The sequence below is a fragment of the Protopterus annectens genome, chromosome 7.part0, assembly GCF_019279795.1.
Source record: "Protopterus annectens isolate FY-2018-M chromosome 7.part0, PAN1.0, whole genome shotgun sequence".
In the NCBI taxonomy this organism is placed as follows: Eukaryota; Metazoa; Chordata; order Ceratodontiformes; family Protopteridae; genus Protopterus; species Protopterus annectens.
The window spans coordinates 662126292-662151663 of NC_056739.1; positions in this window are offsets into that span (position 1 = coordinate 662126292).

Below are 25372 nucleotides of genomic sequence, written 5' to 3' on the forward strand. Positions count from 1 at the left end.
CACTGGCTGACAGTCTAATGTCAGATAAACTTCCTGGTGCATACAATAAGCACATTGAGCTGAAGTGGGTAAGAGTAGATAGGTAGGGATTCTAATCTGCCATCATCCAACTTGTGTATGTAAATATATCTCCTTATGGTACTATAGAAATGCCAATCTGGCCTGGCTATCTCTGTGCAAAGGTTCTGCATTTTAAGGCATTGTGGCTAGCTGCTGGCCTGTATAGTGGCCTCCTTTAAAGGCCTGCTGATGTCATCCATCTTAAGTGTGCTGGCTGACAGTCTAATGTCAAATAAACACCGGGGAGTAACCCCCCCCCCAGTCACCTGTGGGAAACATAACAACAGCGGTACATTACTACCTGCACTAATATGTATGGAAATCCACACAGACTCATACAGTTGAGGATCCACAACTGCATTACAAGTCCCACATCTTTACATCTCTGCTCCCATGCACAACAGGCAAACTCACAACAACAACAACATGCACAGACAAGTCAGGCCCATTATAACATGCACATCAGCTGCATCCAGCTAACATTGCCAGTACAATACACTTGTAAGGTATGAAATATGACAGTGTATGTGATAGAACTAAATATAACACCCAGTACACCTACATTGAGAATGATATGCCAGTAGTAGTATCACTGCCTCAGGTATGTACCATGAGTTTGGGCCTCCTCCCACCATTAATTATGGCTTTGTCCTGAGTTCCTGCTGTAGGAGGTTGACAGGTATGTTAGGCATAGCTCTAAACCAAACAGGGGCAAATGTCAACAGACACAGGTACTTAGCAAGAGTACAACAGGGACATTCAGGGTCAGTTTTACAATTTTAAAACTAATTATGTGAGACATGGACAGAATTATAGTACATCATTTGACATTACAGGGGTGTACACTCTCTCTTATTGTCACCATGTATGTACTATGTGTAATCCACTAGCTTTCCTATAACAGCTGACCATTGTAGGTGGGATTGACAGGGACAGAGCTGAGATGTGATTGAAATCAGGGACAGTTGAGAGGCATGCCTGCAGGTGTAGGACAGCTGAGTATCAATGATATGTCAACACCACAGATCTAAGACAAGCTTACTGCTGTAATCCCTATTCCCCATACCTCCATCCTCCCATCTGCATCCTGTCATATGTAGAAATCTATTACTTACCTGATAGAGTGCAGTACTCCTTTGTTGAACTTTGCTTCAAGTAATCTTTTCATAATACACTGTCTATGTGTGTTAAGTCTCATACACACCTGCTTCCCATAATAGGCTGCTTGCCTTTATAAGGTACTGCTCATTAGCAGGTAATTGCCCCTGCACCACTCTGTGGCTGAGAATTGCTAATTGCAGCCAAAAGAGCTGTATTGCACTATCATTAGCCAATGACATGCCACCACAGTGCAATATATAAGGCCTTCATGTAGGCCTTGGCCCCTGTCTTAGTTTATAAGATGGACATTACTGAGGTTTGGAGACTACAACATTGCAGAGGGTAGATACAAACACTGTCTGCTGTAGAGATTTATGATGTATATCTACAGTTGTGTCTCATATGTGTGGTCAGTGTCCCATACCATTGGGTCATCTGGCAGTGCACTGGCAATCATTGTGGGTTGAAGTCAGTAAGGGAAGACACACGTGTGTCACACTGCATACCCATCAGACTATGCATGTTACTGCAATAGCTGTTATTCTAGCAACTTACTATCTTTGTAGCAGTGAACTGTTACACATGTCTCTTTGCCCCCCCCCATTAAGTATGGCTGTGTCTGGATACATTGTTCTAGGGGGTTGGGAGGTATGGTAGGTTTGTAGCAGCTACCTTTACATGCAGCTGTGTATGCTACAGGCTGTAGTTGCTGCTGCAGCCTACAACACATAGTGTGGAGTGTGAACACTTTGGTGGACAGCAAGCTGTACATGTAACTGTGTCAGCTGTGTCAGGCTTGTCATTACAGCAAGGCCAGGGCAAGGGTATTCTATATAGTGTAATTGGGGCATGTGCTTAAGGTATGTCTGTTATGCAACAGGGCAAATAACAGAGTAGTAAGTGACATATAGTTAGAATGTGCATTGTGTCTTTGCCTGCAGGCCTTTTTCTTGCAAAACTGGGTAGCAGTTAATTAGGTAGCAGTAACCTGTGGAGAGTAAGATTGCATGTCTCAGTCATTACTTGTCTTCACAATAATGTAACTGAAGTGCAACAAAACACTAGATTCGAACCCATGACTGTGTGTGGCAAAATGTACTATATGAAAGGCATTTTACAGGCCAAGCTACTGAGACTCTCAAAAGTATGTGTATTTGCAGAATATATGTGCACATATACAGGCTATGAGAAACATTTCCAGAGCTATGAGTATATGCGTTGCTTTATAAGGTTGTGTTTCTGCACCAGGGTCCCAGTTGTACATGTACTTTGCCATTCCTGCCTTAGCAGGTGTCTTACCACAAGCTGTTGATAAATGGGCACATATACCTGCTATCACAGGCCTCACTTACATCCTTTAGTATGTCTTCATTATTATTATTTATTAAATTATTGAAGTAAGTTAAAAAATACTAAAACGTAAAGTGAAAATATAATCATAGTTTTGCAGACCTCAACTTAAGCACAGAATTAATAGAAACCAGGTCCACAAAACTATGATTATATTTTCATTTTACTTTTTAGTATTTTTTGGTTTTATTACTGACTTAAACTTTGAAAATGTTAGTGTTTACTTTTAACTTAGCTCAAGCTTTTCATCACATGCTATTACTATTTATTGTGCTAGGTTGCTGATTGGTTGACTTACTTTAACTGAATCAACTGTTTAATTAGTTTTTTATTGATTGTGTTATTTAAGTTGGAATGGTACTCTAGAATTGTAGTTCTGATGAAGTCCTAGTGAAGGACGAAAGTGCTTAATTCTTATTTTGTGCTGCAATAAATTTGGATTTTATCATCTCACCACTGACTTCTTTGTGCTTGGGTCAACTTGGATTTTGGTAATTTTTTTTCTAGTTGATGGAGGTATAGCAATAAGTATAAGTTAGTTATGAACAAAACATAGTAATAACAGCATGCCAGAACAGTGGAAATAACCCAATTACATGTCAATGCATGTTATGTGAAACACAACAATACACGCTAAAACAGTCAGTATGTTAACAACATGCCAGTAACAGTTACATCATAAGGCCAATAAAATAGGTAATTCAGCAAGATATGTTAATACGCAGCCATTATAATACTTAACAATAATAATATATATGCCCAAAATACAGGTAATTGAACAACATATGTAAATAGTTAACCATAACCAATGGATAACAATAATAATGAAATGAAGATAAGGAGTGGGGAGAGAGAGAGAAAAACAATCCATTAGTATCATTATAGGCTATTTACTTGATAACAGTACTGCTATCCACTCTATGGGTCTGTCCTTTATTTATGTGTATAAGTCCCCTATAGCTGCTGTAGCACGTACAGGCCTCTCAAACTATTTGCATGGGAAAGTATGGGCCAAGTGGGAGCAACTGCAGGTACACTACTACACAGAACAGTGGCACATCAGGTGGACCTATATAGCTGTGGGCTGATGATACTATGATACTTTGTAATTTAGGTAATCATGCCAGTGGTAATCCTGTGACAGACAGATTATGCACTGCTAATTACATTACATGACAGCATGACACTTGAGAGACATGTATGTGTACAGTACACACCCTAAACAACTACCATGCCTTGCTTGGCAGGCATGGGGTTAGAACCCAATAGCAGTGACTGCAGAATACATCTGCATGGAATGTATGATTGGCTGCAACAACTTTGAACAGACACTCTAGGTATATAGCCACACTGAGATTACATGTGATATTTATTTAATTATATTTTATAAGTATTATTTTTATTTCCTTTATATTATGCTGTACTTTCACATTCTTGCTAATGATTTTAACAGTCTTTGACATCTAAACACACAATTATTTACTCATAATATGGGCTACATCACCCATTTACCTGTAGTTCCTGTGGAGAGAGAAACTGTAAACATTACGTGAATGATACTGTAATATTTAGTACTACATAGCACTGGATTCGAACCCTGGTCTGTGTGTGACAAAATGTTCTACAGGGCATTTAACAAACTGGGCTACTGAGCCACTGCTGACTACTGATTGACTGATATTTACCTAGAGCTCATCTGGAACCAATATATGATCTGGTAGTACTACTACAGTAGTATACTAGACTGCAGTGACAGTAGAACACACATGCATGAAATACAAGCATGACAGAGAAAGTAGTCAATCTATACATTAGTATATAGAATGCAGGTGTACACATTATACTGTTACTGGTTTGAAATATCTGTGGAGTCAACCAACAATATCAAATCATGGAGTGGGCTACCTCACCCATATATCTTTTTTCCTGCTGTTTGTGGATGACAGAGCATTATGTGGACAATACTGGCCTAGAAACAGCCTTGAATGGTACCGTATGTGTTAAATAAGACATTTGGTAGACATTATATTTGTATTCTTTAGCTTTTACTGCGTTGTATTTGACTGCAGCACTTTCACTTACAGCCTGAATGCATACAGTTGTACTGCAATGGTTAAATCAAGACAAACCTGATGTACACAATTAACCTTTGTGTTATTGGTAGTGGTTCATGTGGTATTGCAGAACAGTTTGCTTTATTCATTTCTTAACAAACAGCTCTAATTCCACACTTATAGCACTAAAGACTCTATTGTATATACTTTCATGCAGTTATGAGAGTAACGAACAGGTTAAAATGGATTTCTGTGGATTTTTCTGAAAATATAAAATAAATGTTCTGCATTTCATTGTGTAGAGTGCACTCAGTTTGAACTCAGTTAACTAACTTGGCAAAACATTTAGCTTGTCATTCATTGTTAATAAGAATCAGAAGTAAAATATTTTATCTCTTATAAACTATACAGCTTGTGAAATTTATTATCTATAAGCAGGTCAAGATGAACTCTTGCATGCAGCTGTGTCTTGTCAACAGGACGTGCAAGATAAGCGTGAGTCAGAAGAGTTATCCTTTAGGAGCAGAATGTTTAAAATATGGAAAACAAACTGTCAGAAGACCAGCTTGAAAGGAAAACCTTATTATTCTGGTAAATTCTCTAAACTGCTGATGCAGGCAGAAAAGACCCTATAAAGATTGAGACTTTTTCTTTTGTATCGGAGACTTTGATTTTTCTATTTCTACAGACCTGATGCTGTAAGCTGAAGTACGTTTTTAATATATATATATATAACTTTCATTGTTTAGCTAGATGTAAACCTCATGTTCAATAAATGACTGTCATAACAGCAGAACTGTTTCAGTGTCTTCATTGAGTAAAGATACAGGCTAACTGAAATGAGTAGTTCTCTTCTCTTCTCTTAAAAAAAAAAACTTCGTCCATTGACTGGTGGGAAAAATACTGTGGCGCAGTACAGGGCAGTATGGTAATTCTCCTTCAGATGGTTGGTGATATACGGGGTCCAAATTTTCCACTGCCAAAAATTTATTTCACCAACATCTATTGAAATACAGCAATAAATTTTCCCACAACTTATCTTCATGTCAAAACTGGCCGCCTTGTCCTGAACATTTGCGGTAAATATTTTCTTCTGTTTTTCTTTTAATAATGAATGCAATTCATGAAAATGCCAAGAAGTGCACTCAGTCTTTTACTTTTAATGTGTCTGAACCATATATAAATGTGTGGAAATTATTTAAATACATGGTATGATCAGCATGTTAGCACCTGTAAGTCTTTACTAGGTAAAACTGATAATCCAGCATTATGTAAGTGGATCTGTACCTTTGATTGGCATGCATGTAAGGCTAACTTGCCACAGATGTACAAAAATGTGCTAAATGCAATGATTTAAATGTTGCTTTTTGCATGTCTTGTCATAAACATATTGTACAAAACCTGGAACACAACCAGGGTAAAGTAATACTTGAAGCACAGACACTGGTTCCTGTTTTTATATATCCTGTTGTAAAAGATTTGTTAGACAGTGACGTAGATGTCAAAGTTTATACTTTACAGTCTGATTTGCAGGAGTTTAAAGATTGGATTGCTAAAGTTAGCAACCAGCAGGATCTTGACCTCATGGGTCATTTTCAGACTTACTGTGATAAATGGAATGTGTCTGGTAAACTGTATGCTGACACCGCTAAATGTACAAAAAAAGTTCTCACTTTTTGAAAGTCTCACAGACTTAAATTAAGACCTTTACACAAACTGGTATTGAACAGAGCAGTAAAACTATTGGTATGATAGAAGGGTTAAGGAGTAAAATTGTGCATTTGCAGGAAAAATATGAAAAGCAGCTGCCTGATGCACAGAGTGATGTAACTGTTGCTAGGGAGGAAATAAACAAATTACGAGCTCAGTTGGAGACACAGATACACTTGAATGCTGTTTCTGGAATTTTATTCCACAATGTTTTATGGCTTATATTCAGCAAAAGCAGTATCCAATACAAACTAAACACCTAAGAATGACAGCAGTATTGTTAGCATACACTAGGGGAATAGAACCACAAACAAAACTGAAGCTAAAAAATGGCCAAATGGAGAAAGGCAAGCTTCAAGGCTGAACAAATGTAAAACAGATAGCCGTTTATTCAGTACTTAGTGAGCGCTTTCGGTAGGGAAAACTTCCCCACCTTCTTCAGACAATTATTTTACAAGTCTGATGTATTTATATGACTGACATATACCAGTAAAATGGCATTTGGGGATTTTTTACAATTTTACTATAACATATTTTGCCTGCTTGCTGCTAATCCTTTGGTTTTGATACACATCACATTTTATTAAATTAATATATGTATACATTTTATGGTTTTGATGCTTGTTAAAAGATTTTTAGAATCCATGTTAATTGTTTTATTGGTAACAATTAGTTGTGATGTCACAGTAATGCATTGTATTTAATTGTACGAGATTTCATCAGACTTGTAAAATAATTGTCTGAAGAAGGTGGGGAAGTTTTCCCTACCGAAAGCGCTCACTAAGTACTGAATAAACGGCTATCTGGTTTACATTTGTTCAGCCTTGAAGCTTGCCTTTCTCCGTTTGGCCATTTTTTAGCTTCAGCATACACTAGGGGGCAATCTCTCACACCAACACTTTTAGATCAGTTTCAAATAACAGTTTGTGACTCTTTAAAAGAACAAGCAAAACATTATCAGCTGGCATATATGCTAGTCAATGGCAGTGATGAAAAAGATATAAAAGATGTCAGTTTTCAAAAAGCTGTTATGCACTCCTTTTTTGTCCATTTGGAAAGTGTTCCAGGGCATATTAAACTTACTTATGAAGAATTTTCAAACACACTCACAGAGTTAGTAGATAAATTGCTGAAAGTACGTATTATGTGTAAAGATAATGCTATTCATAAGCAAAAGATTTACACTCCCCATTCTGCATCCACTGTTAGTGAAGTAAGGGGAAGGGGGCATGGGAGATTGATTAATCAGGGACAGCAAGTCCCACAGCAGTTAGCAGGACAACCACATGAAGGGCAAATTATACAGGGGCAACAACAGGCAACATCAGCTCCCCCAGCCACTCAGTTAACTTCTCAAGTTACTCAAGCTATAGAGGGTCTGCAAAAGAGACAGCCTATTTGTTATTCCTGCAAACAGGTAGGTCATACTAAAAATGATTGTAAATATTATCGCAGATGGTGTCTCGAACAAGAGGCAAAGGGTAAGTTTCTTGCCATGAAAAATTTTGATAAGCCATGTGTACCATGACAGCAACAGGTAATACAGCCAAAAGTACAAACACAGCAGTACACTTCACAGCAATGTGTGACAGAGGGTAACAGAAGACTACAGCAGCAACCCCTATATACCACAAACACTCAACAGTCAGTATTCCTAGTACAGCAAAGGGATGGTGTGACACCTAGTGTCAATGTACAAGGTAATATTGTTAGCACAAAGAATACAACTGTCCCTCCTGACTTTGTTCCTGATGGTCCAGTGAATCCTAATTATCAGCAGCAAACAGCCTTGTATCAAGAACTTAATCACCTTTCTTATGTTGACTATGAAGAGGCAGAGGAAACACTGCAATTATGTCCTTTGCAGTCAATACTACCGATGATTCGGGATGGGAAGTAGATCTACAATAGGGTTGTGACCCCCCCCCCTTGCACAAGTCTCTTTCTTGACTAACTGTGGGAAGATATTTTTCTAGATACAGGAGTGGCTGTCTCAGTGACAGGTAGGCATTTGCCTCCTGACTTGTCTAAACGTACAGGTATTTCAGGTTTTAATGGTTCTGGATGTCTAGCCATAGGTAGTAAACCTGTACAAGTACAATTCTCCTGTCAAGGGGAACCAGTGAAAGGGGTATTTTTGATGCATAATTCTTGCACCTCCACAATCTTGGGAATGGATATGTTGTCCAAAATGGGAATTGTCATAGATCTTCCTAATGGTATTATATGGCAAGGATAAGGTCCCATGTTATGTATGACTGAGGTAATACATATATCATGTAGTTCTGAAAAGAGCCGCATTGTTAGCCCTACTAAAAAGGAAGTATGTTCAAAGGTAAATCAACAGTTCCCTACGTTGTGGTCTCAAGGGCCCACATACTGCGGGAAGCTACAGGATTTTATTCTATTGTTTCAAAAATAGTATCCAATCCCAAAGGAAGCAGAGACAGACATGCAAAATTGCATACAATGATGGCTTGATGTGGGAATTATTCAAAAGGAAAATAGTCCTACAAATTCACCTATATGGCCAGGTAAAAAGAAAGATGGCACTTACCGATTGGTTATTGATTTATGAAAAGTGAACCAATTCACGACTTCCCGGACTCATCTGATTCCAGGGGTCCCAGAGCTAGCAGCAAGAATAAAACCACAAAGTCAGTGCTTTACGGTCATAGACTTAGCTAATGGCTTTTTTGCAGTACCACTGCAGGAAAAAGATTGGCAAAGGTTTGCCTTTACTTTTCAAAATGAACAGTATGTCATGATGCGGTTAATGCAGGGATTTCAAAACAGTCCGGTTATAATTTCAAAACAGTCCGGTTATATTTCACCAAATAGTTGGGTGAATACTACTAGGTCTAGAATCTAATGATTCTGTTTTGCATTACATCGATAACATTCTAAAACAGCATTTTGCTAAAGTGACACAGGTCTTTTAAACACTGAAGGAAACAGGGTTTAAGGTTAAAAGTGAAAAGGTACAATTCATGTCACCTGAAGTAAAATTCCTGGGCACTATTTTATGTCCTTCCGGCAATCCTTGTTCGGAGAGGGTGCACGGAATTTTGCAAATGGATAAACCGGTTACCATTCCAGATTTGCACAAATTTCTTTTTTTTTTAAAACAAGTTTATTGTTTTTAACATACAAGAAAAATATCATAACAATTTTATACAAGTAATTGAAATAGATATGATTATAACATTCAATAAAATAACCAAAGTATTTACAAAGACATCCACTACAATCAAATCAATTAATTAAACTAAAACACCATGCTAGTGAAGTTAAGATTTTTTTAACAAATTTTGTAAAGTATCCCATATAATATAATAAGATGTTTTTCTAGTAGTTCTTGATTTTATTGTCATCAATTCCATATGGCACACTATAGTCATAACATTTTTAAATTCATTGAACGAAGGAGGTGTATCTGAAATCCAATTTCTGGTTATTATTTTTCTAGCCACTGCTAGAATAGACCATAACAAGGGAAGCTTAACCTTTTTAACACTTTGAAGTACAGGAGTGTTGAATAATATAAGAGATTTAGAAATAATGAAATTATCTGTAAAAAGAGCCTGCAAAAAATCATTGATTGACTTCCAATATTCTTTCAATTTTATACAGTCATAAAACATATGAGCCCAGTCAGCATTAATTTCTACATTACATCTTTTACATAGATTATCTTTATTATTTATTTTATTCATCATCAAAGGTGTATAAAAGGATCTATGTAAAAATTTCCATGTAAAAAGTCTCCAGACAATGGAAGAAGTAGTTTTATAGGCAGATTCCAATATATATTGTTTATCGTGTTGATTTGGTGAGTCACCATTAATGGAAGTGAAATAATTCCAGTAGGTATCTACACTGTAAAAGGTTTCAATTTGCACAAATTTCTGAGTATCATGAATTATAATTGAGAATTTATAGAGGATTATGCCGGTATGGCAGCTCCTCTGTACGACATGCTTTCTAGCCAGATAGAATTACCCTTTCTGGAGTGGGGACCAAAGGAAAATACGGCTTTTTGTGATTTAAAGTCAGCATTGGCCAAGGCTATAGAATTAGTAGCTCCAAGCCTAACACATCCCTTTCTGTTACAGGCAGCATCTGGACCCAACACACTCTGTTGTTCTTTTACAGGAGTGGCCTGAGGGCTCTAATTCTAGAACGGAAAAGACTTTACATCCCATTACATTTTTCAGTAGGAAAATTACACATGTGGAGAGGGGATATTACCCATACATTCAGCAACTTTTAGCCATTTACTGGGGTTTAAAACAAACTGAATACCTAACAGCTTTTTCTAAAGATATTATAGTACAGACACCACATTATGCCATACAGGCTTTGGTAAATGAGACTCAGCTAAATAAGCTGATTGATGACATCAGTCAAGCAGTGTTTGCAAAATGGTTGGCATTATTTAGTGTCAAGCAAGATACAATAAAGGCAGAAGATGAAGGAAAACAACACAAATGCATTAGGCACATTTCAATTCCGGAACAGCCCATTCTGTCTCCTGATTTTCAGGAAGACAGGCCATCCATCTTTTTTGACAGTGCTCAACTTTGGGACAATGGACAATATCGGACTTGATTTGTAGTAGTACCAAAAAACCCTTCTATGGGACAGCTGACTGATTCAATTACTGGGACACATGTCTGCTCAGCGAGCTGAACTGGAAGCAGTTCTTTATGTGTTACAGCATCTTCCACCTGTCAATATTTTTTCAGACAGTGCATACGTAGTTAATTTTCTGTGGTTGCATATGTCTACATGGGGAAGGAGAGGGTTTATTGATAACATGGGCAAATCACTCAAGCATGCATCTGTGTTGCAGACTATTTGAAATTTGGTGCGTAGTCAGTCCCTTGTGGGTTGCTACAGTATCTTAAAGGTAAAGCCCATCAAAAAGATACAAATGAACATTTTCAGTTAAATACCTATGATGATCAGATGGCAAAAAAGGCAGCAAAGGAAGGAATGCAATTATATCCTACAGAACACCTTTCTAGTGTACCAAATAAAACCACTGCAGTACATGCCATACAGACATTTTCAGTTCAAAATTTGCAACATGATTTGCTGCAGATCCAAACTAAGTTTGGACTGCATGAAGAGTTAAAAAAATGTACTCTTCTAGGAGAAAGTCCAGGGCAATATTATGCAAGATGTTTTGAAGATGGTTCTAGTCTTCCTTATATACCATACCAACAGGCACGACAGTTAGTGAAATTTAATCATCAGGTATTGGGACATCTGGGTACGCAAAAGTTATAGCCCATTGTAAAAACCAAGTACTGGCATCCACAGTTAAAGAAAATCTGAGATTTAATGCATGCTGAATGCTTGATATGTTTACAGGTTAATGCTCAATTGAAAAAAACAGAGTTACTAAGGGTAACTCCAGCGGATGGACCTTGCTATGCCATCCAAATTGACTTTGCTGGTTCATTACCCCAAGCTAAGGGTGGGTACAGGTATCTTCTAGTGGTAGTTGATGTTTTTTTCAAAATGGGTAGAAGCAATTCCTATAAAAACAATGATGGCTAAGGCTACAACAGAAGCCTTATGGAAAAACATTTTTTGTCATTGGGGATGACCACAAGTTATCGAATCCTATAACGGACCACAATTTGTCAGTAAACTGATGAAAGGTTTGTGTGATTTGCTTGGTATCCAGCAAAAATTTCATGTTCGTTACCATCCCCAGTCTAATGAGATAGTTGAAAGAATGAACAGGACTCTTAAGAAATGCCTTAAGAAAGGCTGCTTGGAAAAAGACATACATTGGGTAAAACATTTGCCTGAAATCTTGCTGGGAGTCAGAGCAACTTCACACAGTAAAACCGGGATATCACTTTTTGAAGTTATGACAGGCAAAAAAATGCCTGTACAATTGCCATTCGATTCTACTGTTAGTACAAACAGACCATTATTAGAAACTGCACAGCATCAGCTATGGTTAAAAGATATTTCTAAATTGTGTCAAAACTTATCAGAAATGCAAACATTTAAATTACGGTCAAAGGATCATGTTATGCCAGAAAACAACCTTCCCTCTGGGACACAGGTATTAATCAAGACATTCCAGATGGACGGTCTGTGGGATAGTAACTGGCAAGGACCTTTTGAAGTAATGGCTCAGTTAGGACCTCTAGTGTACAAAGTTAAAGGAAATAAAAAAAGCAAAATGATTCTTGTTCATAGAGATCAGTTGAAAGTCATTAAGTGACTTCATGTTTTGTGTTTTTTTTCCTAGACTCACGGCAAATGCCAAGTCTGAAACAGTTGGAAAAGCATCTATCAAAACAACTTTTCAGATTAATACCATTTTTTGTGGAAAGGTTATATTATTGTACAAATAAAGATTCTGTTTATTATTGTACTGACTGTACTCACTGGAGCCCTTGGGGTAGAGTGTCAAACAGGAGAAATGCAAGTTTGGAAAATAAATGATAATAATACTCAAAGCTAGGTTGGGATGGATGTTCAAAGATAAATCGTTTTTGTGTGCAAAGACAGTAGGACAACTTCACTTGTCCATCTAATGCTACTTGTACTTTTGGGCACATAAAAATTCCCAATAATGTTACCTTTCGGTCCACAGTTGTGGGTCATCATTATATTCTACCAAATAGTTCTAAAATAACCCTTGAATTTGATTCCAAAGTTTCTATTAAATGTTGTCAATTTCCTATATTTTATTTGGAAAAAAGGAAAAAAATTCAAAGGAATATCCAAAATCAATACAAAAGCTAATCTTCGCCTATATAAAAACGTGTGGTAATCATACTACACAGGGAATGAGTATTCTTCCCAATAATATGGAAATACAACTGAATTTCACTACTGCAGCTTCTGTAATATGTACTAATATCACAGTCATTACAGGCCATAGACATTTGGGATATGTTTTATCAATATTAACAGGTAGACCTACCTCTGTTCATACAGACCATTTAGTTAAAATCCCTTCTACCTGTACAATGGTAGGTAGACAGTATCAAAAGGTTGTGGTACATTTTAACATCACATTCCCAGATACAGGTAGGTGCCGATATAAAAGGGCATGGTATGATACTCTGCTAGGAGGCCTAGGCACCGCATGCAGCTGACATTGAAGTTTTAGCTAATTGATTAAAAGTAGTGAGGGAAGATATCTCTCAGATTGTTTATTTACAAGCATTTTGGACTCTAGCTATATGGAAGACACACCTACATAATATAAACTATCAGCAGCAAATTTTAGACAATTATAATGCTATGCAGCTACATCAGTTAAAATTTGATGGTAACATGACATTTTTTGTGAATTGGACAAAATGTACTATGCAATCTTTGTATGTGAAAATTCAGAAAAATAGAGTACAAACTGAACTCATGTTACAAAATGAAAATGTTTGGCGGCAATTGTTTAACAAATGGATACCTGGTTCAGATTGGATTAGGTTATTTACTGAAGTAACATACTGTATTCCACAATATTGTACAGGAAAGTTTATACATTATAATGTTACTGATACCTTTATTATCTGTCAATTTGCCATGTTACCTATGTTTTTTCTTGTACCAGAAGGGTATGAGTATTGGTTGCCACAATTTGAAGGTAATTATATAGCTATGAGAGGAAAAACACATAAAATTGGGTATTGTACACAGACTCAAAATGGACTAATTTGTGGACAGCATTCGCCTGTCTATGAACCATGCTTACCGTAGCATTCTGTTAATTTGTGTAAATTGACTATTATGCCTTCTTCTTTTCAAATGTTTATAGAAGTGGCTCCTCAGTATATTTGTCTGGTTACCGATCAAGACGTAGGTCATAATTTAAAAGTACCTTTTGTAAGATGTTTATCACATATTGATTTCAGTAAATGGAATAATAAGAGCTATGTGTTTACTGAACCCATAGACGTACATATTTCCAAAAATTGGAATTATGACTTAATACAGCTTCCCAATATATCTGTATCTTTGGATAATTTAAAGGACATAATGAACAATACTAAAATTCTCAGAGAGTATCTAGAAAAAAGAAATAAAAGTATTCTGTATTATGAGGCATTAAGCATCATTGCAAAAGTTAAACTACTTAGTCTGGCTGAAAGACCAAAAAAGACACTGCTCACAACTGGTGGGATATCTTTACTGGTTGGTCAAAATCAGGAAAAAAACTGTTAAGTTGGTTGATACATCCTGTATTAGTAGTGTTAGGCATTATAGTCATACTAACTATCTGGAATTGCTACCTAAGTTGCCATTTGCAAAAAACTTATAAAATTCAACAGATCATGATGGTTAGCCTAGATAAAATGGAAACAGTTTCAATGTGTACAACTGAAGTTGAAAATGAACAGTCATTTTCTGCTTTTTAAATGAAAGGAGGGAATTGTGAGAGTAAAGAACAGGTTAAAATGGATTTCTGTGGATTTTTCTGAAAATGTAAAATAAATGTTCTGCATTTCAGTGTGTAGAGTGCACTCAGTTTGAACTCAGTTTAACTTGGCAAAAACATATAGCTTGGCATTCATTGTTAATAAGAATTAGAAGTAAAATATTTTCTCTCTTATAAACTATGCAGCTTGTGAAATTTATTATCTACAAGCAGGTCAAGACGAACTCTTGTATGCAGCTGTGTCTCATCAACAGGAAGTGCAAGATAAGTGTGAGTCAGAAGAGTTATCCTTCAGGAACAGAATGTTTAAAATATCGAAAACAAACTGTTAGCAGACAAGCTTCAAAGGAAAGACTTATTATTCTGGTAAATTCTCTAAACTGCTGATGCAGAAAAGACATTATAAAGATTGGGACTTTTCCTTTTGTATCAGAGACTTTGATTTTTCTATTCCTACAGACCTGATGCTGTAAGCTGAAGTACGTTTTTGATATATATAACTTTCATTGTTTAGCTAGATGTAAACCTCGTGTGCAGTAAATGAATGTTGTAACAGTAGAACTGTCTCAGTGTTTTCATTGAATAAAGGTACAGACTACCTGAAAAGTGCAGTTTAACACAGTTTCTGGTACTGTTTCGAGTTTTTATTGAACAACAGTTGTCATTATTTAGGTCTTGCAATACAGCTCTTCTTCCACAGTTATTGCACTGCAGACTTTCTTGTATATACCTTAATGCAGATAATGCTATCGTTTCATGTTTTCATTGCACTACAGTTGTCATTATTCATTTATTGCACTAAGCTCTAAGTCCACATTTATTGCAATACAAACTTTAATGTAAATACTTTGTTGCAGGTAATGCTTTACTCTTTATTGCTTATTTCACTACATTAGCATAATAAAGCCATACTCACCACACTCACAGTGCAGCCTGGCCAAGCACCTGGCATGCACCTCGAGGTCATGATCCCTCTCCTCTGCAGCTGTTGAGAGAAAAGAACACCATAATGCATACCAGTTTAGCATTCCTTCATATTAGATATTGGTGATACAGAGGTAACAGTACTTACATACAGGCGGGACATCCCCTGCCCAAAATTCTTGGACCCAGATGTCCAAAGATCCCCTTACATCTCTTCAGGTCATCATAGTGGTTATGACATTGCTCACCTGTGCAGGGGATACTAGTTTCACTGTTGACGTCCCTTGCCAGTTGGTACCAGGTCTCTGCCTTGCACTCTGAGCCCTGGCAACCTCCCTGCAGAATCCGGCCTTCATGTATTTTTACAAGGAGTCCAACCATGACCCTGGACTCCAGGATGCCCCAGTGCTGTGCCTGAAAGTATGAACCCTCACCAATACCTGCCTTTGTATCCTTCAGAGAAGAACTCCAACAGATTATACTGTAGTCCCACCTATTGGGCTTAATATAGCCTGTTTTTCCACCCTTACATGCCATTGGGCAACATTTTTAAATGCTGTATGTCACTTATCAGCGCGCAAACCTGCACATCTGAGCTGACCAGTGTGAAAACCCAAAGACCCGTATGCTTATCAGTGCTTATCAGTGTGCAAACAAGCTAAGCAGAGCGAACAGTGCATAAACATTTTCAGCCGTTATTGTGTTTATGCGGTGCCTGTTCTGATTACCTCTTTTATATAAGACAAAAGCACTAAACAGTGACTGTTTTATCTCCAAATTTTCAGTTTTGTTATTAAAGTTCTGAGTTTGTTAGGCTGCTGGTGTTTTGTTCTCTTGTGTATTAGTTATATAATCACCAAACTGTTAAATTAAGCTTTTATTATGTGTTCTCAATATGGATGCCTAGATTCATCTCTCAGGCTACTTTTAAAGTGCCATTTTTGACATCCATGCCTTGAACTCATAAGATGGTTATGATAAGCGATCTGATCATAATCCCTTATGTCTGCCTTGCTGTTTTTCTCTTATTCTTGCATATTTTGGAAAATCTATTAAGTAATCCATAGTTTCTGTGTTTTTCACTTACTGCAGAACATTTCTTTTTTTGAGGAAAACCACAAATTGTGCAACATTGTAGCTGCTTATAAGAATAAATTTCATTTTTATCTGCATCACGGTGACCAAAGTGCAGATTCGCTTTTATTCCTACATGTTTTGAAGTATTTTTTTACATTATACTGTGCTGCAGCAGATATATTGGTCACATTTAACAGATTTTTACTTCATTTTATATTTTACATACACAGATCCTCAGCTTGCTTTTCCTTTGAATAAATACTAGTTAACTTTGCTGTTTCACATGCATTCACAGCTTTTCCCATTGTTATCTCAAACTCTTGTAAAAGCTTAATTACTTTGCCATTTTTACACCGTAAATAATTGAATCTTTCAGCAATGAATCATGTAGCTCCCCAAGGTCACACCTAGGGATTCAGAAAGAATGCCACTATTGGAGGAAAGAGTTGTGACAAAAGAGGTTATTTATGTATGTGATGCAAGAATTTGTGTTTCTGAGACATGTTAGCCTCAGTGGGCAAAGACCTCATTATCAGCTAATATGCATGTCTCTGAATTATGCTTAACTATCTAGAGTGCAAATCATCACTTTCATGCAGTAGTTAATACTAGTGCCCCATGCATTACATCAGCAGAAGCAATGCCCCCATTCACTCTCCCACACAGATACACACACTTATGCTCTCACACACACACATGCAGCCACATACATGCACAGACACACACACACACACACACACACACACACACACACACACACACACACACACACACACACACACACACACAAACACACACACACACACACACACACACACACACACACACACATAAAACGCAACACACGTGTGTGCCAGCTTACCTCTAATGTGTCCCTGAGTTGGCAGAATGTCCCAGAAGTATCTTATACTTTTGTCCTTGTCCTCATAAATCTCAGATCCTTGAAGTCAGACAATAATTTATTTATTTATTTTTTACTTCTTTATTGCATTTGGTGTCTGGGAGAGTCTCACTGGGCACACAGACCTATTTTCAGTGGGGTCCTGTGAGAAAAGCTCCATGTGACATAAGTTTTGTTGGATACATAAAATAGTGATACAAAGACTACAATGTGTACAATGTTGTCAGTATGATACATTAGAGACAATGAGCTATATCAGAGACAATGGGATTAGTATGAACTGACAATAAGATAATTGTAATAAGTTTTTACAATGGCAGTAGAGGGTTGTTAATTCAAGTAGTTTAGTGCATTTGAAGTTGATAACTGTATGTACAAGTGACAGACAGGAAGAGGAAGGAAAAGAGGGGTAGATAATAGAAATAGAGGAGATGTAGGATTGGTGTAGAAGTCCAGAAAAGAATGGAGGTTTTAGTTGATTTTTAGAAGTGGGAGAGGTTTGTTAAATGGATAAGGGAAGCAATTTTATGAAGGGGAAGATTAGGCAGTTTCTTTGGGGGGGGGGATTAGTCAGAATGTGAACAAGAATAAAACCAGGAGGTTAGGTGTTGTTTCAGTTGTTGTTTAAAGTTTGCTGTACTACTGTCCAGGTTTAATGAGATGGGTAGGAGTTCCATGGTTTCTTTACATAGGAAGAGTATATAGACTTCCCTGTTGTGTTGTGGGATTTGAAGGTGGTTAACAGGCTTTTGTTACAAAAGCAAAGGCATCGAGAAGGAGAGTAATGTTTGAGTATATTTTGTAGAGAAGCACAAGTGTAGGGTGTGTGTGCTATGGCGAGGATGATAAGTAGTTGGATGTATGTTAGCTGATTAGGTAATATGAGCCACTGCAGTTTTTGTAGTGTTATGCAGTGGTGAGCATGGTAAGGCTTTTTTATTATAGCAAGCTTCCATTGTGTGTAGTAAGATGGGTTGTGCTTCCATTTTGTATGGCAAGGTAGATAATAGGTTGGTGAGTATAAAGGATTGAGGGGGATGGCAGGAAGATGCTAAGGTTCTTCTATCAGAGTCTCTTCGTAAGTTTTGTTATAGTAGATAAACCAGTCTCTGGTGTGCTTTTTTGATGGATTGGGTGCCGTGTATGTCAAATTTTAAGTTATTGTCTGTTATGATGCCAAGTAGTTTGTGTTGGATACAGTTTTAATAAAGGCATTGTTTGCTTAGATTATATTAAAAGGTAGATTGCTTTTAGGTGGAGGTTTTGGCTTGAATAGCATACAGGATTAGCTAAAGAACAGCTATAAACAGAGGTGGCTAAATTCACGTCACCCATGCAAATGGAGAACAGTTGCATGATCGCCGAATCATACACTAATGCCCTATATGAACACATACACAAATCCATGGATCTCACCATACCCAATAGAACCAAGATGCTCTCCTCCAAAAAAAGGAAGCCAATCTGGTGGTCCCCTGCCATAAACAAACTCCACAACAGAAGGAGAAAACTGATGCGGAATAAGGTGAAGTCCCAAGACTGGAAAAATTCCCTTATCAGCCTCAACAAAAAGTTGAGATCCCTCATCAAATCCTCTAACGCTAGCCATGAAAACAGAATTGCAGCAGATAGCAAAGACAGCCACAAGGCCTTCTATAGTTATGTAAAGAATCTCCACAGCAATACCCAGATTTGCTCTGAGCTACTGCACAATGGTACCTCCTATACCAAGCCAACAAATATTGCCAATATACTGGCTGACAGATTCAGTGCCAACTTTACCCCTCTCTCCCCCACCAAAGGACCAATCACAATACCAGTAGATTGCCAGGCATCCAATATTACTGCTGCACAGGTTAAAACAGCACTGCTTAAGACCAAGAATACAGCTTTTATGGGACCTGACAATATCCCTGGCTGTGTTCTACATGAACTACAGAGTGAACTGGCACCTCACCTGCGTGCCTTGTTCAATCACAGCCTCACCTCAGGCTTTGTCCCTGCCAAATGCCACACTGCTACAGTCATCTCTCTCCACAAAGGAGGAGTGACTACAGACCCTGGGAACTATCACCCCATTAGCGTGACAAGTCTGATATGCAAAGCTATGGAATGCATCATCATGGATCTAATAAACAAGGATATAGGGAATCTCCAAATTCTGGATCCCACACAGCTTGGTTTTATGAAGGGTAGATCATGCCTGCTCAACCTGGTCAACTTCTTTGAGTCAGTCACCAGAGCTGTGGATGAAGGCAAGTTGGTTCATACAGCCTACCTTGATCTGGCCAAGGCCTTTGATACCAATCCCCAGTCAGGAATCATAGAAAAACTCACTAAACTAGGCATCGACCCCTATATCACTAGGTGGATTGCAAACTGGCTCACCGAGAGAACTCACTGTGTGAAAGTAGTTGACTCCAAATCAGACTGCTGACTAGTCACGAGTGGAGTCCCACAGGGTTCGGTCCTGGGTCCTCTCCTGCTTGGTATCTACTTTTCTGAAGTCCAGGCCAACATAAATGGACTTTGGCTGACAAAGTTTGCAGATGAGTTTAAGTTGGGAGCTATTATTAACTAGTAACCAAACAGAATTGCCAACACACCACCAAGGAAACTCGCAACTAAGCTGGATGCCAAAGTTTAATGAATGCCACAAGATAACGCTTATAATCCAAGTACGTTTTCAATAAAAATCTTCATCAGAAACAATACAACAATACAAGGTTGTATTGTTTCTGATGAAGATTTTTATCAAAAACGTACTTGGATTATAACGTAAACTTTGGCATCCAAGTTTCCTTGGTGGTGTGTTGGCAATTCTGTTTGGTTACTAGTTTTATTACTAGTTTTATTCATTGCCTCCATCTTTTCATTTTAGCTATTATTAACTCCTCAAGTGATGTTGACATCTTACAGAAAGGCCTCACTGAGACCCATGGCCTTAAGCTCAATGCCAAAAAAAATGTTTCGTCATCCCCTTTGGGAAAAACCCGGTTCCCATGAATTACCACATTGATGGTAGTCCACTGAACACAGAAGGCGTTATAAGAGATCTGGGAACACAGGCTGACAGCAACCTCTCTTTTGACCAACACATTTCCACTGTGGAGAGAAAGTCCTTTTATGTGGCACATCTCATTATTAAGGGTTTTTCATTCAGGAAGAAAGAGGTCATTGTCTCCCTCTACTCCTTTCTCATTAGGCCAGTCATCGAGTACAATGCACCATTTGGCATGTGCCTCACTAGACACCTGCAACAACTAGAGAGGCCACAAAAGTACCTCACAAAGAGGATCCTAGGCCTTAAACACTTGTCTTATATGGACAGACTCAAAAAGCTCCAACTATTATCGGTCTCATATCGCCTACTTAGAGGTGATCTCTGCTTGACTTAAAAAGCCCTGTCTGACCCAGCTCTGTTAGAAATGCAACAGCTAAGGAAATCCCAACCCTTCCGCACCACATGCTCCAGAGACCTCAACCTCATTACCACAATCAACAAAACATGCTGGAGGGACAGGTTCATAACCCAGAGACTGCCCATGCTATGGAATAGACTTCCCATACATGTCAAGCATAGCACCTCACTGGCCCTCTTCAAGAGAAATCTTGATGAGTGGATGGGAAATAGAAAATTAACCCCGGGGATCACTCCAGTGGCTCTACTCAACAGAGGCACTGGAAACTAAGGTCAGGTGGCGTGATGCTAGGGTAATCCTATGGGCTAGGCTTGTAAAGGCTCCAGGGCCATTATCCTAATACACACCTATGAACTGAAAGCCATGACACTATGCAGGAGAAGATATCTTGTGTCATTTGCTTAAGTAGTGTGAGATTTGGGGCTGAGTATATTATGGTGGAATCATCAGTATATTGTACTATGGAGAGACTTTTGCAGGCTTTATTTAGGTTGTTTGTGAAAATAATGAGCTGCCCTGGGCATAGAGTTGAGCCTTGAGGTATATACACAGTGACAGATAAGAAAGGAGAGAGGTCTTGTTTCCATTTTATGGATTGCATTCTGTCATTGACATAGTGGATGAACTAAGTAAGAGATTCCTGAGATAAGGATAGGGAAGATAGTTCATTGATTATTTAGTGGGATATTTTGTTAAAAGCTTTAGACATCTTTAAAAAAAGAGATTATACTAGGTTGCCATTGTTTCTCTTGGGGTTGCTGGTATTTGTTGAGCTAAGCAGGGCAGTTATTGTGCTGTGGTGAGGTCAATAACTTTGTTATGTGGGAGGAAAGGAGGTTGCGGTTGGGAAGGTAGGCTAGTAGTTAATATTTTGGAGTGGGGAGTAGGATTGCTATGGGTCAGTAGTTGAAGAGATGACTGGCAGCACCACCCTTGTGCAGAGGTATGATGTGGATTTTTTCCATGTTGATGGGACATCGTTTTCTGTGATGGCTCTATTAATAAGTATGGACTGCGTATGGACTGCGTAGGGAGTCAGCTGTTATTTTGAGGTATTCGGGTGGTAGGTTGTTGGCTGCGGGAGCTGTGTTTTTTAGAGTTTGGATTTATTTTTTGATAGTGGAAGTTGGCTGTCTCTTATTTTCGCCATATCCCTTGTACTCATGAATTGTTGCAGTCATTGACTAATGCCAGTGATTAGGGCTTCATAACTTTTATTATGTAAAAAGCCTATCGTATAATAGTCGATGTGTTACTGCAGTGGGTTAATGTTGCTGCTTCCTGTATCAGGGTTGCAGTGTTTGAAAACTTTCCCGGTCTTTTACTTTAAGACTTGGCAATATTTTACACTATCCCTAGTGTCTAGTGGTGGAAAAAAGGACTAATATCCTCTGTGCAACCTGCAAGGGTATAGGGTTTGAGTTGATCATGTTACAGATCACTGATGCAGTAGCCTTAGCTATATGGGTTATATCCTTTTAAGGATGTGACAGCTGACCAGCTTCTAAAGCTTCAGGGCACCTTCCATGCTCCCAAACCATTAGTTAGCTTAAGCTGAGCTGACTAAAAAAGATAGGTTGTGTACACACCCTGCAGCACTTTCATGCCTTCAAAGAGCACTGTTCTTGTGGGATTGATGGTCTGATAACACTGTTCCAATACTGGACAGATAAGTTTCCTTTGGGGAGGAACCTTCCTTTTCACTTATTTTAAATAGAAATTGTACTTTTTCTGTCAAATTATTATTTTAAAGCTAGGAAAAATAATTTTTAATGGCTGTCAAATAACTTTTAATTACTTTTAAATGGGAGTGTCGCTTTTACTTTTGTGGTAAAAAGTTGTTAAAACTAATTTTAAACTTCTTTTTTAAAGTAATAGTTGTTATTTTACTTTTGTGGGCTGGGCTAACAGTTTAAAGTGCTTTTTTATTGGGTTTTTACAGGGAAAGAGTCACTTTTGTACTACTTACATGTTTTACTGACTACTGTTGCCAGGCTTCCTTGGGAATCAGGCATCTTTTTGGGCTTAATCATGGAACAACTTACTGGTTCCTTGATTCATCCTTCTTCTAACCATGAAAAGAAGAAAATTACTTAACAACTGTATCACCACAGTCAGCTGCTAAAGTGCCTCAAATGCAGATGAATGACTCTTCTGTGGCCAAAACGGGTCTATATTACAATGTCAAACTCACAGGAGTCCAAACGTTGTAATATCGAGCCCAAATGTTCGAAACATGGAAATAGCAAAGCCGTGAGACACCAATGTTTTTCCCAGGGAAAAAAAAAATTGATGGGCTGGGCCATTTTCGCGGCTTTGCTATTTCCTCCACTGTGATGCGATCTCAGAGTTGGTATATTTAAGTAGGGGGTGTATGGGGGGCACAGGCCTCCACATTGGGGGTGTGGGGGGCAAAGCCCCCCATATTAGTTTAGTTTAAAGTGAATGTGTTCTTTTTTTTTTTTTGTACCGGAACAGCGATTTTTTTCCCCTGGAAAAAACAAATCGCTGTTCTGTGTTTTCGTACTTTTTGGTTTTCGAACTTTACAGTTTGATATTACATTGTTCAAACTCCTGTGAGTATGACAATGTAATATAGACTTGGCCAAAACTGGTTCTTCAGACCATTCATCTTTTCCCTGGCTGCCATTGATGCAGACCCTACATCTACAATGGATGGGGCAGGGGAGGTGTGAGACACATGCTCTTTGGCTATTTGAGTGCTCTTGGTGTGCAAGGGAGAACCACTCTTGACAGTCCTGGGAGGGGGCAGGGAATGCCATTCTGCTTAGCCTGAGAGCTATTTCTGTTCCAAGGAAGGTTTTTTTTTCCTGGCAAAACAAGGTCTGTTTCTTCATAAATTCCTGTCTACTCCTGTCTGAGTTACTGTGGACAGGGGTGATTTATTGGGGTTAGTTTGGGGTTTAGTTCAGGCTCATGACCCATCCAGTATGCTTGTTTATGGTAAAAGCAAAAAGATTTTTCATTTTCTGAAGAGATTTGAGATTTTGAACCTTAGAATAATTGTGAAGGAAAAGATGCTGCTCTGTCTCCCTGGGTTTCTGATTCAGTTTCTGAGGAGAGTTTGGCTTCAGCTAGTTCTTTTGAAAGATTCTCTTTCTCTGAAACTATTTCAGAATGAATCAGTTGCTTCAAGTGGAAAATAATAATGTTTCACAGTTTCTAAGTATTATGATTTATTACGTCTGGAATTTTCAGAACCTACCTCAATTCTTCCCATTCTTTCAGTTTTGGGGGATGTTTTCACCACAGCCTATAATGTGCCTGACAGGCAGCCTGCTGCTGCCTAGAAAGCAGAGAGATTGCATAAAGTTACTCAGTCCAGATACATTGCATAAAGTTTCTCAATCTTTTAAGTTTTAATATCCTTATCCTAGATCAGACCCAGCAGCATTGGTAAATCTAGCTACTGCTACAATGTTGGCTAATACTAATCCCTCTGAATCTGACAAGGACTGGAAAACTTTTGATACATTTGGAAAAAAGTGTATTCTTCTGCAATGCTTGTTTTTGTAATTCTCAGTGATCATGCTCATATTTTGATGTTTTTGTTTGCCTCTATTAAGAGTATGAGGAATATTTTGTCATCTGTTCCCCTACTGAGGAGAAAACTCTTTGTGTAACTTGGTTGTTTCCATGTTTGAGGTAGCTTCCCACTGTTTGAAATGAGTGTATGATTCTGCTGATGCCAATGGAACAGTAATGAGAAAGGTTGCTTGGCTGTGTTCTCAAAATCTCCCAGATGTCAGAAATTAAATTTTGAATTATTCCTTGGATAGAAACTCGGTTTTGGGACTTGTGCTGCAGAAGTCCTTAAAAAGTGTGATGAGAGAGGTAAACTGATTCAAGCAAGCATTCAGATTTTGCCACCCTCCATCTCTATAGAAAATTAATTTGCCTTTGTTATACAGTATTTCAACAAAAAGACTCCAATAATAATAAACTGTTTATGAAATATGGGACTTTAAATCATAGGAATGCTGAATCCGAAAGGTAAATTGGGGGAAACACAAACAAGAATCGACTGTTTCCAGTGACTGAGCTTGATTCTGAGGGTTCAGGAATGAATTAGGAAAATCCATATTCATTTAGTGTGGCGAAGGGTAGAAAACTGGCTTTATATCCTAAATATATATTTAGGTTTCCCAGAAGTAATGCAGTACTGCACTGGAGATTATCTAACAGAACATTATTAAGGTCATTTATAACAGACTAGGAAGTAAACGCTTTTGTTCTTTGCAAAATGCAAATTATAACTACTGATTACCTTGTGTGCTGTCCCAGTTACATACAACACAATACTATCATAAATGCAGGATGTCCCTTCCTCTATACT